Below are 16,165 nucleotides of genomic sequence, written 5' to 3' on the forward strand. Positions count from 1 at the left end.
GTGGTGTTTTAATCCTCTACCGTCGATATAACTCATTGCAAAGTACAAATGAACCAATGCAAATAATTACTTTTCGAAGAAAAACGTGGGTTCTGATCCCTTCTATTTAGATCTGGTCATCGAGTTAAAGATTTGCGTGAAGATTCGAACCCACGTCTTTTGTTCGAGTGGCACTATCTGTATTTGTTTGCTCATATCTTGTTAATAAATCCATTAAACCGTAACTGTAGTCGTGGGTTCGGACCACGATTTGAAACCGGGGTCCGAACCCACGACTTTCTTCGACTAACATAACAAACTATACGTTAAAATAATTTAGTCAACGAATAATTTCGGATTGTCGCATAAACTACAAGTAAAATAGCGTAACAGTCACGTAAACTTGTGTACAAAATGATATTAAAAATGGCAGAAAAACAGTAATTGCATTGAAGAAAAAGGGTCCGTTTGGCATAACTATTTTACACCTAAAATATTTTAGCATTGGTTCTATATTAGCGCGTAGCGTACGTATTTATTATTAATATTTAAGTATTGTTAAGAATTACCATTATCGTAACCACTTATTCATAATGTTTGACCACTTAGCGTAACGTATTGAAATAGGCAAGCTTGACATATTTATCGAATTATTTACACGAGGATGAGTTAGACGTAGATACATTATCGTAAATTATAATACGTAATCTACCTGTCGAAGTATGTGTTTACTTAAGTCGTTAAATTGGCGTCACTTAAATGATATCGGTAACACGATACCTTTCCTTCCATAACGATTTCGCGTAAGAATATTCAACGTTTTCCTACATTAAATATAATCATTTGATAAATCTGCAAAGGAGAAAAGTCACGATCTCCCTCTTAAGACAGATTAAGACTGTTTATTCTCGTACTCGATACTTAAGTTGTATGTCTTTTTTTAATGCCTTCTCTTCTTGATTCCATTTTTCTTTGCTATCCTCTCTCTTTGTCTTTCTGTTTCTTCCATGTCCTCCTAATTTCCCTGTGTTTTTGTATCCTCTCTCCTCGTGGAGTGGAATAATTATGGGATAAAGAAACGTTACACGATCTGCCAAGGGTAAGTTCCTCCCGGGAGGACTTTGTATAAGAAGCTGACACGTGAAGAAAACCACACGTGGCCAACCCCTCGGTCATGCACGAACCCGCGACCGACTACCAATGTTCATTAGTTCTATCAACTCGGCCCCTGATGGGCAGGGATTAAGGGGAGAGGGCACAGAAGAAACACGTGATCGGGGGAGAGATACAGAACACCACAAAGACGGTCGTGTTTGAATTTTCGAAATTTAAATGTCAAGAATGCAAACTGTCGTCATTTATGCCAACGTAGCTTTCATCAAACGATATATTCTTACACTAAAATATACAAGTTCGTGTAATATCGAGCGTGAGAAGAAGTGATAAGTGAGAATAGAACACACGAACAGATACAGAAATTTCTGACCTATTTAAATGCAAGGTCTACGAATAAATAAAGTCACCAGTTAGTTCAATACAGATTTGAATCTAAGAATCTACTTAAACGAGTCTTTCTTCAATCTGTAAATAAATGAGATTCGTTTATAGAGGAATCATTAATCTTGCGAGATCCGAACCCATGTCCTTTCGGTAATGTAACCAGTGTTCTAAAACAATTTACAGCATTCGTATGTCGGTAATACGTCAGTTTTCTTTGATCGTTACGATGTCTTGCCCCTGTACATCACACTTTTCCTGTTGGCAATAGGAAACTCCTTTGAGGGAAATTTTTGAATTGAAATAACGCGACTTCCGGTTTGTATCGGAAGTTCTTATATAGTTAATCGGATCTTCTACCCCTAAGTTTTCCCTATCTGGTCTCGATTTTCATCTATCTAACTGTATTCTCGAGGTTAGGGACGGACGGGCAGACAGACGAAAGTGGGAATTTATAGGTCTAAAATCTTTTCAAGCTTCAGTCCAAAACGATTTAGAACAACTGCAGTAGTTAATTCGCGAATTTTATCTTTTTATTCAAAACTAAATGATGCATTAGTAAAGGAAGTGACCCAAAATGGGGGTGACCCTGAAGAGATTGGGAATTAAATCCTAAATTTTCAGTCGTCGTGTTAAAGTCGTGGATGATCCACTTGGTTCCGAGGATCCAAATTTCCGAAGTAACGTTGAAAAACGTTTATTCTGGCGTAACCTTTCAACTTTCCTCTCGCATCTACCGTAGAAAACAAAGGGGGGGTAAGGAAATTACGTGACAAAGCATCTAAAAACTTCGGGTAATAAAAAGTCGAAAGTTCAAAAGATCTACAAACACTCGAACCGATGTAGAAAAATGATACAACAGTACTTTCGACATAACTTTTCGGTCAGCGTAACACCGTAACACTATGTAGAAAAAATATATATATTTTTAGACTTACGAGAAGCGTGAAAGGACACGGAACAAAAAAAAACGAGTGTATTGCATTTCGACACGTCCAACTGTACCATCATCCTATATTAATAGGGCAACGTGGAATATTATAGAAGTGCGCTTCCTCTAACAAATGAAAAATACTTTCGATGGGAGAATTTTAAATGACGTCACAAAGAGACTGGCTCGCTTTTAATTGTTACTACTTTCTCCCGCCGTCGACGAGATTTAGTATAAGTGGTCGCGGGCCGATACAATTTAAGAACTTTCGGCATCATCTCCAGCATCCTAGGATGATGGGGGGCATCCGTATTTAACCAAGCAATCACGGGAATTTTTATTATTTTAATTCGAATATTTTCCTCCTATCGATTCGAGTTTCGAAGCGGGTGCGTGACGAATACCTCTTGGCGTCGGGGGAGGGTGGGGGGGGGTGTTACGACGCGGAAACTCTCGCCCACCCGTTTTTTAATTAAAAATTGTAATTCGAGTTCCAGACGTTGGAAAAAGAAGAAGAAAAGTTTCGAGACGGGGTGGAATTTTCGCGTTGACTTTGACCATGCGTCCTACGCGGGGTCGATCAAAACGTACCGACTGCGTCACCACCAGATGCCATGACGTCACGGTTTGTTTCGGTTACGCGTGGAGAAAAATTTTAACTTTTATTATTATTATTATTTTTTTTTTTTTTTTTTGCCCATGAAAAACCGGTTGACCACCTCCCACTTTTTACATATTTTGCAGTTCAGACAGACGATGTCCTCCTCCTCGCCCAAGATCCTGGTTGTCTCATCGGACTGTTTTAGGAACTTCCTGCCATACACGTCACCCGAAAGCCAAAGAGTTAAACGAGGAAAGAAAACTTTAAAAATATTTGACTATTCAAAAGTTTTCGTGTTCGAAAGTAAATATATCTATTGTCGTCACTATTATTAAACATGTGTTGATAACTAGATCGATAAAAATCACACGGAAACAATGAAACTTCCATCACCTATTTGACATTCTATTGTACTTTTTGTAGGAAGTACAGTATATACGGTATGTGTGTGTAGATCCAGTGTGCTTTAGTAATTAACATAATATTAAATGATTCTTCATCTTGTATTTTTTGAATAAAAGGAAAATTAATCTATAAGCACCTACCAAATCCCTACTGCACGTAGTCTAGCCATAAAACACACATACTAGCCCCACTGCACCTATAGAAAGAGGTATAATTTACCGTTAATTATTACCTATAGACTTAAATAGAATATTTATTTTAATTCTGTTTTTCTTAACATTTTTAAATTGTATACATTAAAGTGTATTCTATATTCTTTGGTCCTCGCTTTAGTGTGCCCACCCACCGGATGTTTACCAGTTCCAGTGTCGTCGTGCCATCTGGTGATCGAAACGGGTGTTAAGTGGCGCTTTTGGTCTTATTTATTTATTTATGACGCGACGTGGCGCACCCAGACGTATAATTTGCATATTTTAGGGATCCGACGATCGATATTTACGTCGAGAGTCTGAAATCTTCCGAGAAAACTTTTCGCCTTTGCAAAATATTTATCTTGTAAAAATCTTAAGGAATTTTCCTCGTTTCTTAGCCTATTTTTCGATTTAAAATTTTTTTTTTTTTCCCGCCTTAGAATATATTTAAATCGCTTTATTTCAAATTATCCGTAGCAATATCGATGCAAAAATGGCTTAATTATAATTAGAAAAAGGTGACAATTGGCTCGACACTCGACAGGTTTAAAAAGAGCTTACTCGACGGGTAGGTCGCGGACTACGTTCTCGGTAAGTACGGTTAAAAAAATAAATAAAGGTCGAGAAATGATTTATTCATTCAGACCTTCGAGGAACGATCCAATCTTTTATAAAACCAAATCTAATAAGAATAACTACAAACGAAAGACCTTGGACTGAACTTGACCTTAAAAAGACAGCTTTTTAGAAAAGAAATCTCGGCGTTATTAATTGTGTGTTGTAATTTTAGAGGACAGACAAACCGACGTTATAAACGGCGTACAAAAACACCTATATTACAATATAGAAGTTCTAACCCGGTATTAGATTCCCGATTGTAAACAACCCAGTGTGTAACGAAAACACAACTATAAAATCGCATAGAGGAACCAGTTTTGTCTTTTATTAAGAGCCTTAACTTGGTATATTTTTTTTTTTATAAAGGACACTTGACATTGACTTATAAATACATATCTTTTCAAACCTCTTTTAAAAATGTATAAGGCAAATAGACTAAGAGATGTTCCTTGTTTTCACTCTATATAACAACTTGTACAAAGAATTCATGCTTCTGCAGGAAAAGTATGAAGAACTATTGTAAAATACTTATTCGAACACCCATTTACTAGTGTCTTCAAACGAGGTGACTGTCACTCTGGAAGATACAGTCAGATCCTTAGAAATTTTCATGGATGATTTGATCGGGATATGTCGAACCCTTCTAGGGCCAATGACAGGCATAGAAATAAACCTCCCCCGTGTTTGCAAAGCGGTAAGAGTTTAAAAAAGAGGCTTCGGTGCGAAGATTCTCTTGCACGTGTTTCTATTAGTACAGGAGCATACGCTTTCTCAGTGATGTACTTTCTTTTATTCTCAATTAATCGAAACGGGCCTTTAAAATACGGCTTTTTATCAATACAAAGATGTGAAGAGTCAAGAAATCGAAAAATACGCAACGAATTTATAATCAGGTCGCAAATGGAGTTCAATAATGCGGATTACACACATTCGACCCAATTTCCAAAATACATTTTTAATTAAAAAGTAGAATCGAGCTCTGTTTTTTTTAACTGTAAATTTTTTTTTTATCAAGAAAAATGTTTTTGAGATTCTAGATAAAGAGAAATTCGCACGCGATCGGGAAGGGGAAATGAAACAAACGGGAAAACCAACAAAACGACTGATTAATGAAATTTCAATTATACAGCATTTCAATTGTTCAGCATTATTAAACATTTCAATTGTTTAGAAACCACAAAGAAATAGTTTTACATTGAATTTTTTTCTCATAAATGTTCGAGGTAGGGATCGGGTGTAAGAAACAAACGGGATCTGTTAGATGCCATCTCTTCCTCGTATTCTGCACCTATACTTTGCTAATTTTATAAAAAGAAATGGCATCGCAAATATTTCCCCCCGTAATTCAGCCCCACCGAGTGCCCAAAGATCACTCTCCCTCTCTTTGCCACCCGAGTGACCCAAAGATCACTCATTTTGGCTCGTAAATTAAACTCCAGAGTGTACATTCTACGGATTTTAATCGACATATTATTAAGGGTTATTAAAAATGAAGTAACAAAACAACAGTGTTCATCTGTCGGGTAATGTTTTGTGTCTTTGTTATTTTTTTTTAATGGAAAGGTGGCGGATGTCCCGTGTTAAAATCAACCTTGTTTTATTTTTATTAAAAGTGATCGAATCAAGGACGATATTTTCTAGTTTAAAAGCCATGAATAATTCATTTGTTACGGTTTATAAACAAGAATTAAAAGTAGAAATTGACGTTTTTCGATGATAAAAAACGTGTGTTACGCGAATACACGATTCGCGTTGAGTTACGAAATTGAATGTTACGTTTCAATACGGATTTCGCGATCGTAACGCATTAGAAAGCGGTATTTCCAATAAAATACAGAAAGCTTTTAAAGAATTACAAATTTTAGGCGTGTACGTAAATATTTATAGCATTGCGGGACTGAATTCATAATCGATACGATCTTGAGCACGTAATATTTGAAAAATTTGCATAATTGCGCGGATTTTAATCGACATATTAAAAATTATAAAATTTTGATTGCCATCCGCGTTGACACATTTATGTTACGACCGTAACGCGCCGATTAGTTACGCACACGGGGGTGAAATGTACGCAACATTTTATGAAGTTACGCCAATAACGCAGAAGAGATGTAAAATTTTATTGTTTTATTATGCAGGAAGGAATTCTAATAGGAATGTCGAGTTCGCTACGTTAAAATTTCTGGAATTTTATAGCTTTAGTAACACGAATTATTATAAAATGTTACCTTAGTGTCTCTATTTCAAAATTTGCTCCTTTAACTTGATATTTTAGCACAGATATTACTGTAATTTGTTACGTTTCTTTTTTATCTCGACAGTAAAATCGCTCCTGTATGTAACGTAACGTTTCGTTACTTTCGTAACACCTCCCATTTCAATGGCATAAATTTTTATCGATTTAATTAATAATAAATACGAGGATTTGTTACGGAGGATTTTGATAAATATCCTTACGATTAATGCTTCTTTTATATAATAACAATTCATTAAATTCGTATAAGTTACGTTGCGTTACGATGTATATTCGATAAAACAAATTTTATTATGATGGGACCTCTAATGGCCATACAATCAAGGATCTAGAATTAGAAGTTAACTAATTAGCTTATGGATTAACTTCTCACTCTTAATTGTGGATATAACAGGACCTATTTTTACCTCTAACGGTACCATACATTCTTCTCATTCATCAATATGGCACCAATAGATCCAATGAAGACGAATGCTTCTGCACGAAGAAGATTGTATTGTACCATTGTGAAGAACCGCGCATTCTCTTCTTCCAGATTTAAATATATTAAAACACGACACCATTACGATTCAATTCTCTTCGATAATATGGTTGCATCAGCGGAGCCCACAGACAATAAAACAAGGGGGCACAAGCTTTAAAAATTCAAATGAAACCTTAGCGATCCCTTGTGAATTAAGAAAACGACAAAGGGGAGGGTACGTGCTCCAATATGCAGGAGTTCCCGGGTTGGCAGATAAAAGTGCAGATTTTCAATTTCACCTAGAAACTCGAAGCACCCTTCATATTTTTTTTCTGGCACACAGATTTAATGGTGTCTCTTCTCGGTATTAACGATATCCATCTTTTCCAACAAACCGATTCTTCTAACGAAGATCATACGTTTAATTCGTAGCTGAAGCGTAAACAACCTGTTCCTTCCCCATCTATAATGCAAATCTACTTGTGGGGGTTCTAAAGCAGCGTAAACCCTCCCAAAGAAAGAAGATTTCATTCAATTTTGTAGAGATTTATGAGAGGTAATAAGAGAGAAGCTTAAGTGAGTGCAGCAACGAAGGGATTTCTTTTTTTTTTTTGATAAGGCCCCTACCAGAGATGAAGAGTTTGGTAAGAAAAATGATGGCTCTTAAATCTAAACGATGCGTCAAGGGGTAAAGGAAGCCGAAAAGAGCCTCGAGAGTTATACGAAACGTTGTACCGCCCACTAAACAGATGTTCCTCTGAATAATTACGATTCTAAGCTTTCTTCGAAGTACAAATAAATCATGGTAGACGGGGTGGAAGATAAACAATATACAATAGTTAATATTCGGAGAATCAAAGGGTTAAAATTACGTAGGTAAAGAGATTTAGGTGTGTATCGATCGTTCATAAAAAAAAAAACATTAAAGAAATTGGATGGGAGGATGAAGAATGGACGTGTAAACATAACCATATAAAAGTTAAGGAGGTTAACCCCGCTTGTTGTTAAATTTTCGAGTACTTATTGAAGAATTGGAGGGTGATTCGGAAATGTTCTTGGTATATCTGCGTGTATAAATAGATTAATTTGTGTATAAAACTAGTGATACATCATAGAACTTAATTACCGGGAAGAATGATCGTGCAGAAATTAAATCATTACAATGGTTAAATGACATTTGGCTCACCCCGTATTACTATTACTATTGATATAAATGGAAGTAAATGGATAACAGATAAGCCAATACCGATAGGAGGGAAACCTACTCAATTTTTAAATATTCTAATCAGGTTTTTTAAAGATTGTTCAAGTTTTCATCGGCTCGGGAGGGGAGACTGGCGAATAATTCCCCCGGAATTACATAAAAACACTCAACTAGATAAACATTAACATGGCACCGGTTGTTGAACCAGTTCGAAAAAAGATGCGTATCAATTGGCATTCGCTCGATGGATTAAGTTTCGTGACGACATCACGGGCAACAGCCCTAAATATATTGACCCCCATTTTTTAAAGGGAATATTCCAAATTAACCGCGGCTCACCTTAATCGTAATTAACACGTCGTATTGTTTGGTGGGTAGCTTCGATTAAAGTCGCTTTAATTTACGGGACGTTGATCCTTCGGGTAGGATTTAATCCCTGTCGACTCGATAATAATTCAGGTTAGAGGGTTGCAATCTGATCGTTAGTAATTTGAATACAATCGCCGATTAAACAATTAAGTAACGTATATTTAACTGATAAATATGGCTTGTTTTTTCTACCCGAATCAGTTACGTTAATTCGTATAGAAATGTAACAAGAGTTGAATGGCCCTATTGGATTCGGTTCCAGTTTCCTTTGTTGACGTATAATCTCTCTTTTTTGAGTCGATTTATGTGTTAAATTCTCTTCCCGAATGGATCCTTGAATTATATTCCAAAATGGACGATGAAAAACCGTGTTGTACTTTACAGTTAACAGATTCCGCGTGTTGCTGCACGCAATTTGCATATTAGCTATAGAAAATCGACTTTTTTGGGATATTATTAATACGACTGATCAATTAACCCTTAAAAATAGGCTAACAGAAATTATTTTACGTATGCAGGTGCGATACATAGGCGTTTCTGGAGGTATTGTATAAGCTTAACCATCTGTGTAAGTGATCGAACATTTGTAGTTAAACCTTGTAGGTCTATGGAAAAAACAAGATCGAAGCCATTTGTATTTTTTGTCGAAGAATTTATATATTAAACTAACAGAACTTTAACGCAATCGAACCTTTAAACAACTGCCACTGGCGGAAACATAAGGAAATGGCCGTTATATATATATTTTCGAAAAAGAAATGGCCGCTGTTGAGACGTTCGAACGTACTAAAACGTCGCACGAAATACGTTTGTTAGCCCAGTTTTAAGGGTTGATTAATCGGTTATATTAATAACATAATGGTAATTCATTGCGTAGAATATAAGCCTACATAGTTCGCGTTATAAAAACACGTTTAACGTTATCGGGGTGAAGAAACAAGATACACAATTTACATTTTAACTAAATTTTACTACACAAGATTTACAACTGTCCTAATTTGCTACAAATATATTTGGCTACTGGAAAACCTTTAACTAAATCCGATACAGTCTTTAAAAAAGCATGCAAAACACGGATTTATCTCTACGATCTGCACGTTATTCTTATCGAATTCAACAACCCCTCACCTCGGCTAACATAGTATATATTTATCTTTTTTAAAAATTATTTTATTTCGTTTATCTCGCCAAGTTTCTTTTTCACATGAACATAATCCTAGTTATCATATTATGTGCCACTTTTAGTCGAAACACGCCATAACTGTGTTATCACGCTATGCGCGAGGAATAAAAATGGCGGAAAAACTAGTTCCCAATACTGTAATTTAGATTAATTTCGTTAATAAAAAATTCTTGTGTTTTTCGGTGTATCAAGTTGAATATTTATAAAATAGATTAAGAATGTATATTTTAAGAAATATCAGATTTAAATCCTCGTAGGGCTTTGCCCCCAATGCAATGGCACGATATGGTATAATGAACTTTGTATATCTCGTCACAGATATATCTTTGTTGCGAATTATGTATACAGATTTATATTTTGCTGTGTTTATTTTTTTATTTTTTAGTTAGATATAATTAAGATTTCAGATCTTGAATGGATTCAATTAAGTCCCGTAATGAGTAACGGTTGCAGAATGGTAATGTGCCTTCGAGTTATCGTAATCGACAAGTCGTAAAAACCTAATATATTCATTTATTACTAGCGGAAATAGATAATTAAGAGGAAATTTCGGAAAATGGCGAGAAAAGTACGCGTGAATTTAAATTAAAAAGTGAACAACGTTAGCAACAAGCGTATTTCATAACCAATAATTCAAGTTCTTCCAGAATTTTGGTGTCGTCGCCCATTCCATGACACTAATAATAATTTGTTAACGTTCGTCCATTTATTCACTCTTTTAAATGGAAGAATTCGGTGATAAAAAGTAAATTTATTCGCTAAATTCTCTTCAAAACTGATTTTTTCCCATCCATCCACAAAGAATACACTCCCAAAGATGCGATAGTTTATAACAGATTATGATATAAATCACATCCGAGTGATAAATCATCCAAGAAAACGATGACGGATGATTTATAAAAGGAATTATTATTTAAATATTAGCGGAAAAATCGCCTGAAAAATTGGAAAGGAAAATAATGCCTCGCTTCGATCTGTGTTGCGTGTTAGTGGAAGGACACACTCATTAATTTTATTAGCATTTTTACAAGCCTTATGAGAGAATCGCCTTCCTTCATTACAGCCATTTTTGAAAGATTTCTGAATGAGTGCAATTTAAAAAGGACCCGAAAAATACACAAAAATACAATACATTTCGCCCGTAGACAAACTCGTAACCGTTCTCCAGACACGGGAATTGATCTAACGAGTAAGTAGCTGAATATAAATATTATTTGTAAAGAAACTTAATCTTTACTCCGCATCACTCTGCGCGTAACAGCATTTAATTCCTCATAGCGTAACAGAATAATATCCATTCGATCAAGGAAAAATGCATAATTTAACTACACGAAAAAATTCCCTCTCGCTTCCGGGCAAAACTTTAGATTTGTGCCAACATTTTAATAGAATTTTCGCGTGAAGTTCTTGTTGATTAATTACCCCCCCTCCCCTTTTATCGCCAGGATCTCGTACCACCTATAGACCTCGTTTTTTTACAATTAAAAGTACACACAATGCTGAAGCTTCTCTTCTCTGTATTAAAATCGACTTTCCTACTATAAAATCCAATCAGTTAATTTGACAGAAAACGCGAAAACGTAATAAATGGGCACATTTTTATAAAGATCCCCCCATAGAAAACAATCTATTGGAGCGCATACTTTATTAAATGGGATAAGTGATATATATATATTCGCGCGGGATACAGGTAAATCTAGGCAGAGCTCATACATTTGTAATTAGATTTTCATTTTAATTATTAAAGATGCAGCCGTTCTGACACCGCCGTAATTTACGGCTCGGAAATGTGATAAATTGGCCTATCGAGAATAATTTAATGTCAATTAAGTATTCATTAAGAATTAATATCGTTAAATGGGAAGTGAGGATGTCTCCGAGCACGGATCTTAAAAATAATTAAAATTACGCAATTTTCGTGTCATTTTAATTATTGGGAGAGAGAAAGGAGCCAGGAAATAACCGAACTCGTTACTTTTTCCTGGATTTCTGTAGAAAATTTAATATAATTTTAGCTTTTAAACCGTAAAAGGTGAGAGCGTGTGGCTTACTGTAGATTCTAGCTTGATTAAATATAAAATGGTATAAATTTAATTTCCCTGTCATGAATTTCCAGTTATTAAAGTATATTTTCTGTTCTATTTTCCAATAAAGTCTATATATAAATATATATACACAGTATATTTATATAGCTGAATATACTGTTTTTTTTATGTATGTATTCTGCTCACTCGTACAACCTGCATCCCTATAAAGATTCCTCTGAAATGGGACGTAGCCTTTCGAGTAGTTCACCCCTGGTATAAAAGCTTTATTATTTAAAAAAGAAAAAGTAAGATCGTGAAGTTTTAAGAGCAGTAACACTACAGAATCATTTTCCTTCTTCGCACTATTTTTAAAAATATTTCTAAAACTCGTTTACATGTTTCAGAATGGGAACTAAAAAGTAAGATATTAATCTCTCCGAGCTTAATAATTGAAAAGTTCTCTCCTTCCATGAAATATCTGAAATCTCTTACTTGAAGTTCAAAGGTCGTCTCTCTTTACAGCACGTGGAGAAACATGTGTTTGGTGCTCCAAATTTTTCGGAGGAGAGACGACCATTAGGCACTCATTAAACTGGATATATTTGGTTAATTAATCAAAGGCTTAAAAAACAATAATAATTATTTTAAAATTTAGGTCAAAGATATCATTCGAAGATACGTATTTTTGAAGGAAGAAAAACACTAAAATTATAATAATTAATTTGATTTATTTTATATCAGGTTATTTATTAATTTAAGGGGGTTAAATCCGACCCCATTTGAGATACCGCACAAGAATCCCCCCCCTTTTTTTAATTCAACCGTCGAGATTACAATACTTTCTCGGGTACGGTACACAGTATTGCAATCGTATTAGTAACAACCAGGAAAGTAATCTATAGAACTAAATAAAAAGTTTTGTATTCCATTAGAAACACATGACTCACGATAAACCTTTCTGACAGAAAGTTACGACAATCATTTCTTTAATTAAGTAAATGACTAAACACATTTATATATACACCCTTTAATGCTAATTTCTACAAAAAAACACGCTCTTATAGCTATTACCATAACGTGAGACCACCCGCAGACAGCTCGGTAGTCGTCAGTCACGATGACAAATAGAAGAGACAAATTAATAATTAATTAATACGAGATGAAAGGGAATTATATATTTTTTAATAAATAATTATTTATTTATGATAAAACAAGCGGTATTTAAGTTTATAATTATTTATTGGGATACAATTTGAAAAAAAAAAAAATTTGATAAAAATTCCCACCGTGTCCGTCCGTTTGTCTGTCAGTCATTCCTTAATCTCGGAGTTCAGCACGACTCTATCGCTAGCAGGAAAGTTCAGGGGGCGAGCCACTACTAATTTGAGGTGGAGAGCATATATTTTAAATTAAATGCGACGCTGTCTCAATAAATAATTGCTCGTTACGGATTTAAGAGCGATATTCGATAATCGTGTGACGATATACATAATTGGTGTTTGATTATTAAGGTTTTCAAGACTACGAAATCAATTAAAATATCCGGCATACAACAGTTTCCTCATTTTGACAGGGTGGTAAAGGATTAAATTTTGTGGATATAGTATAGTATTTTATAAAATCTAAATGTGACCAAACCAAAATTTCCCTCCCCTCCAAAAAGAACGATTTAAATGGCACAGACGGGTTGGGCTACAAAATAATTTACAAAAAATTGCGAATTAATTTGCAGCCCAAGTAGTCACGAACATAGATGACATTTCCATTTAAAAACGAAATTCCCATGTTTATGGGGTTAAGTAACGATAAAATATCAATAAATTTCCAATTCTGCGCTTATTTTTTACTTATTATAAACAGTAAATTAAGTTCTAAGCTATTTTAATCCAGATTTCAGAGACACTAGTAATAATAAATGAAGTGGTATTAGAGCATTTGTATTATCGTAACAGGGAAACGAAGTTGAATTGGTTGAATCATAGCATTTTTTTTTTATTTGTTTCCCGACTCCTGTGGCTTTTTCAGACCCTTATTGCTGCTCTTACATATTTACATAATTTATTTTTGTAAACTAGGTATACCTGCTATTTACAAATACATAATAATATTTCTGTAAATTTTCTGACTATTACGCAGTGTTACATACAAAGAGATTGTAAGGGTAACTCGCAACTTCCTAGACACCTTAGGGAATATTTAGGGAAAGCTTATTTATAAATATTTATAAAGCTTGGGGCCTTTCTAAATGATCGTTTTTAATCCTAGTCAGTCGTAAAGTACCGGTGAGACAGCTCCCGGGTTCATCATCCATCGACTGGGCTGGCACGCAGCACCATTTTAACAATTGGTCTAAAAGGGCACCGTGCATTGACGGGAAATAGCGGGAACGTATTGGAGCGGCGTGAAATATGGCAAAGGGCACTCGATATTTTTAGTTTTTTAGTCCATAGAGCAGTGTTTTTCGACCTTTTTCATTGAGTGGCACCCGATTGAAAAATAAAAAATCGCGGCACCCTTTACCGGCTGCGGATCTAGAATCTAAAAAGGGGGGCTTTAATGGGAGGCAGATGAATTTTTTGCAAAAACGAATGTTATGACTAAAGGTCTTAAACTTTGCGACACCCCAATCGTGGCGCCGCGGCACCCCGGTTGAAAAACACTGCGGGCATAGAGCGTAAATGTTTGCCAGGCGCGAGGGACGTTTGGTAGCCCTCACGCCTCGCGCTCTTGACCCGTTGCTACGGTTCCGGTTATAATCTAATCTCCGTATATAAAAATCCAATATTTTATACGTAGAAAAACATTTGTTAAAGAAACACATTATAAAAGTTTAAAATTGTGTGTGGCGCCATCTGTTACGAGATTCTATTAAGAAACAATTTCTATATTATTAAATTATAATACAAAAGTAAACGGCTTCATTTTGTACGAAGAGATAAGTGACAACACATGCGTACCTGTAATGTGAAATAATGGGGATAATTCTTTTCGCTTATTTAAATTGCTTCTGGTTAACCTTGAAAATGTTACTTCACTAACGAGTAACATGAATAATTCTATCACTTGTTTTCAAAAACTGATCACTTGTTTGCCTAAATAGTTCAGACTGTTTTGCATTCCTTGTTTTTATTTAAACAGATGAAATGATAAAATTGTAGAAGAAAAAGAATTTTCTGTAGGGAAAATAACAAATATCATTTGGCAGCAACCATCAATTGAAAATTTTAGCACGCGATGTTCCATTAATTGTTATATAACACAGTATTATAACATTTAATATAGATATAAAAACAAGTCCTATTATAAAGTCCTATTATAAAGTCCTATGTAATGAGGATGGTTATAAAGCTTTACAGAAAAAATAAACTAAATTTTGTACATAAATTGCATTCTAATATTCATTAGTGCTGATCTTTAATTATCAAATTTAATTATTCTCAATTTTGTAATGATAAAACGTGTATTACAAGAAAATAAGGCATTGGAAAGCGCTAATTTGGAAGGATTTTTCATGGCTAATATATCTAATTCTAATGTTTTTGCATTATTCTTAAATACGTTTGTGAGAAAATTAGAGTTAGGCAAAGCTCAGCCATTTAAAAATACCGAGCCGAGCCACAGACTACGCTGTGAATTTGGACCGGAGCTGCGAGCTGCAATTCTGGACTCTAGCTCATTTGGTAGAACTTTTAATAATACTCGTAAATACAAAAGTAACTACCTGTAAAAGAGTTAAAGAAAACACCATTGTTTAAGTCCCTTTGATTTGAAAATAAAATAAACACAAAACAGATACATAAAACGATTCGCAAGATTATACGTAAAAAACTGATAGAAGGATCAGCATCCTTTATATAATTGAATTGTTTGTAGTGTTGATCTCACGTACAAATCTATTTTATTTATATATAAACATTATTATTATTACGCAATAAAAATAAACTGTTAATTACTGTTTACAGATACGTATCAAATTTTATTATCATTTTATTGTCGGGATTCACCTTCATAAATCTATTTCTATTACTAGGACATCGCGCGACTTTGACATCGTAGAATTGAGGTGGAGCCGGAAGGAAAGAAGCGATGCCTGCACCTGTTAGGCAAAGAAGAGGCTACCCTTGTACCGCAGGCCACGGGAGCCACGATCCTTGCACTAGCCAGGCACGGAGAGACGATCCAAGAACAAAGCAATCGCCATCGATTGCTTTGTTCATTTTTCGCGCCTATTTTCCGTTAGGCACGTCTAATATTGTTTTCATTTTTGACCCTTAGGCCTAAATTCCGTTAGGTCGCATCGGAGAGCACGGGCATCGTCACTGAAATACTTTTATATATCGAAAACCAAGTCGTAAACCCCCATTTTTATTGCATTTTTGGATTCAGCGTAGCAATTAATGGAAAATAGCAACGTTTAATCAAATTGTATGGAACGGATTTTGA

This window comes from Centruroides vittatus, unplaced genomic scaffold, assembly GCF_030686945.1.
Source record: "Centruroides vittatus isolate TY-2023 unplaced genomic scaffold, ASM3068694v2 contig_882, whole genome shotgun sequence".
Lineage (NCBI taxonomy): Eukaryota > Metazoa > Arthropoda > Arachnida > Scorpiones > Buthidae > Centruroides > Centruroides vittatus.